The sequence below is a fragment of the Capsicum annuum genome, chromosome 1 (genome assembly GCF_002878395.1).
Source record: "Capsicum annuum cultivar UCD-10X-F1 chromosome 1, UCD10Xv1.1, whole genome shotgun sequence".
NCBI lineage: Eukaryota > Viridiplantae > Streptophyta > Magnoliopsida > Solanales > Solanaceae > Capsicum > Capsicum annuum.
This window is the reverse complement of record NC_061111.1, coordinates 170,112,240-170,116,400: the sequence shown is the minus strand read 5'-3', so window position 1 is coordinate 170,116,400 and position 4,161 is coordinate 170,112,240. Positions and strand designations below refer to the sequence as shown.

Sequence of the window (4,161 nt, the reverse complement as noted above, 5' to 3'; positions counted from 1 at the left end):
GAGTGCAGATTTAGCTGATTTCTATTTATAGGATTTAGCTCATACGTGGTATAAGCCATAGAAGGAGGATAGGAGTGCTAAGGTAGGGCCTGTAGAGTGGGAGAAGTTTGTTACAGCCATTTTAGATAGGTTCTTTCCCTTAGATTTAAGGGAATCTAAGATGCTGGAGTTTATCATACTGAAGCAAGGTAAAATGACTGTGAAGGAATACTCGCTTAACTTTACCCAGATGGCGAGGTATGCTCCTTCGATGGTGGCTCATAGTAGGTTTAGAATGAGTAAGTTTGTTTCTGGTGTAACTGATAGTGTGGTCAAGAAGTATAGGACCACTATGATGATTAAGGAGATAGAAATATCTAGGCTTATGGTTAATTCTCAGCAGATTGAGGAGAAGAAGCTTAAAGAGAAAGAGGAAGACAATAAGAAGACTAGAATAGGTAGCTTTAATGTTTCTCAGCCTAGGTCAGAGGGTGGTAACCGTTATCAGTTTTTTAAGATGTTTTCAATCCTAACTCCATCTTCGGCTAGTGCACCAATGCCAAAGTTCCAGAATAGCAGTCGGGATAGGGCGCCAGGCTCTAAGTTCTAGGTTAGTATGAACAATGGTCGTACTAATCCACTTTGCTAGAAATATGGTAGGAATTATCAGGGTGCATATAGAGCTGGCAGTGACGTGTATTTTGGGTGTGACAAGACTGGTCAGTAGGGACAGTCCAATCGTCCTCCAATTCCAGCTGGTCACCCAACTCAACAGGGTGTCGCTTCTAGTGCAACCAGTGGATAGCTCCAGAATAGGCTGTATGCACTTTAGTACTAAAAGGATCAGGAAAGTTCTCCCAATGTGGTTACGGATACATTACAGGTATTTCATCTCCATGTTTATGATTTGTTAGATCCCAGAGCTTTACTTTCTTTTGTATATAGCAGTTGATTTTGGTGTCAGCCCTAAATCTTTGGAAAAAATCTTCTCAGTGTCTACTCTAGTAGGTGTCTCTATTGTAGCCAGGCAGTTATACAGGAACTATTCGATCACAATATCCTAGAAAGTCACTTCAGTAGATCTTGTGGAGTTAAAGATGACTGATTTTAATGTCATTCTCTTTAATGATTGGCTCTACTCATGCTATGCTATAGTTAACTGCAGAAATAGAGTCATTCAGTTTTAGTTTCCTGATGGACCAGTTATTAAATGTAGGGGTAGTACTTAAGTACTTAGGGGGCAAATTATATCATATCTTAAGGCAAGAAAAAATGATTTCTAAGGGTTGTGTTTACCATTTTGTTCTAGTTAAAGACTCTAGTTCTGAGACCCCAGTCTTGAGTCAGTTTCTGTAGTAAGGGAATTTCTAGATGTGCTCCCTGAAGATCCTCCCAAAGTTCCTCTTAAAAGGGATTGACTTTGGAATAGATCTCCTTCCAAATACCCAGCCTATCTCTATTCTGCCCTACAGAATGGCTCTAACTGAGCTAAAAAGTTAAAGAAATAGTTAAAAAAATCTCTTAGATAAGGGATTCATCAAGCCTAGTATTTCTCCATGGGGCACTTCAGTACATTTTGTGCATAAGAAAGATGGTTCTCTCAAAATATGTATCGATTACAGTCAGTTGAACAAAGTCACAATCAAGAATAAGTATTCACTCCCTAGTATTGATGACTTATTCGACCAACTTTAGGGTGGTAGTTATTTCTCTAAGATAGGCCTTAGATTTGGCTATTACCTACTCAGAGTTAGAGAATATGACATTCTAAAATCATCCTTCAGAACTCAATATGAGAGGGTGTATGTTCTTGATTTTAAGGGTAGTTGGGATGATCACTTACCTTTGATCTAGTTTGCCTACAATAATAGTTGTCTCTCTAGTATTCAAATGGCTTCGTTTGAGACTATCTATAGGAGGAGATGTAGATATCCTATTGGTTGGTTTGAGGCAGTTAAGGCTACTTTGATAGGACTAGATTCAGTGTTTGATGCAATAGAGAAGGATTAGTTGAATAGGGAGAGGCTTAAGACATCCCAAAGTCATTAAAAATCCTATACAAATGTAAGAAGAAGGGATCTTGAGTTTGAAGTTGGGGGTTTAGTGTATTTGAAAATCTCACCCATGAAGGGGGTAAAGAGATTTGGCAAGAAAGGGAAGCTTAGTCCCTGATATATTGGCCCTTACAGATTCTTGAGCTATTTTGGAAAGGTAGCTTATGAGCTTGAGTTGCCTGCAGATTTGGCATCAGTGCATCCAGTATTTCATGTTTTCCTGTTAAAGAAGTGTATTGGTGACTCAGTTGTAGTTGTTCCATTACAGGACATAGAGGTTAAATATAGCCTTTCTAATAAAGAAATCCCAGTTGAGATCCTTGATCATCAGATTCGTAGACTAAGGAACAAAGAAGTTTCCTTAGTTAAAGTTCTTTGGTAGAATCAGTCCGTTGAGGGAGCCTCTTGGGAAGCAGAAGTAGATATGCATACCACGTACCCTCACCTTTTGTCCAAAAACTCAGACTCAGCTTAAGGTAACATCTTTCTTTTGTTTGACTCTTTCCATTCCCAGTCCCAACTATATAACCCTTATCATGTCACCGCATGTATTCACGAAATCGGCTCAGTTCATGTATAATATTTCAAACTCAATTATTTAATCATGTTTCCAATCATACATGTTCAGTATATTATCTAAGTTTCTTCAGTAGTCTTAGTCTAACTAGTCTTATTCGAGGACAAATGTTCCCAAGGGGTAGATATTGTAATATTCCATAATTCTCTTAGTTTCTGGACCGCTTACTACTCATTTTTTAAGGTCGTAAAGACTTTATGAGTCATACGTGGTAGTCATATCCAAGATAGTGTGTTTGAGTTGGCATTTTGTTCTAGGTACGACTTGACCCGTATGAATCATATAGAGGGGTACGTGTCGTATAAACCTAAGTTCTAAGGACATCAATGTAGACTCCTCGAGGTTCTGTCCAAGATACGAGTCATGGATACTAGTCGTATGCTAAGGTATGAGTCATAAGATGTGACCTGTACCATTACTAATAAACAATCCAAAAATCAGGCCTCATGTTTTGATAGATTTATAAGATACTTGGACATATATTAGGTCCTCAAATAGCTCCTAGCTCATAAACAAGTCAAAACCTCCCTGAGCAATTTTTGTCATCACTTAAATCACTCGAAAGCCTCACATTGTCATAAAACAATCTTTTTAGTCAAATTCCAGAACAAATTTTCACCCTTAACTCACTTGTATATCTTAATTTAAGATACAACAACCTCATAGGAAAAATCCCAAATCAAGTGGACAATCTCAAGAATCGTGTCCTCTTAGATTTCAGCTATAATTCATTCACAGGTCCAATCCCAGACACAATTGGATACCTTAGTACTCTCAAAAACTCGACCTTAGCGCTAATTCCTTAACTGGAAAAATCCTAGAGATAATTGAAGACTTACAATCTTTGAACTTCTTGTCTCGAAGTAACAACAAGTGGGAATTTCCCTAAAGGACCAAATAAGTTACAACGTATACAATATTTTCTTATGGATGATAATCCAATGTACATAAAACTTCCTAAAGAATTCAGTTAGCTACATAAACTTTAAGAATTGAGGCTTGTAGGTTCAAGTTACTCAGGGAAAAAATACCATCAAGTTACTCATAGCTTCTTAACATAACTACATTGTTACTTTAGAACAATCGATTGACAGGCAAGATTCCTTTAGAATTATGAGATTTTCACACATGTATCACATGAATTTGAGTAAAAATATGTTGTCTGGTGTTGTGCCATTCAATTTAAGTTTCTTGAAAAGACTTGGTAGGAACTTGGACTTGAGTGGAAATCTAGGGTTGTTTTTTATCAACATGAGAGGGCTAATGGATTTTGTCTTGGATTAGTTTATGTGTGTAGGAGAAAGAATAGTATTAGTAGTAATTATATAACTATGCCATTGAATAATAAGTCAAAATCCTTATGTGGAGTAGTTAGACTCTTGTTTGTACTTTGTGTTACTATGGCTTTGTTGTATCCTTCAGAATTGTTTATTTAGGAATTTAGGCTTTGTTCCATCAACTGAGGCTCATGAAGTTTGCTTAAATATTGAATCGAACATGGTCAATAATACCAAGGTTGCGGTCGAGTCTCTCTCGCTGCCAATAAGGTAA

The 4,161-nt window shown here is 37.3% G+C and overlaps 1 pseudogene; it reads left to right on the top strand.

Annotated features, from left to right (window-relative positions):
* Nucleotides 1-229: 229 nt before the first annotated feature.
* Nucleotides 230-3,894, top strand: LOC107859427 (annotated as a pseudogene).
* Nucleotides 3,895-4,161: the final 267 nt, after the last annotated feature.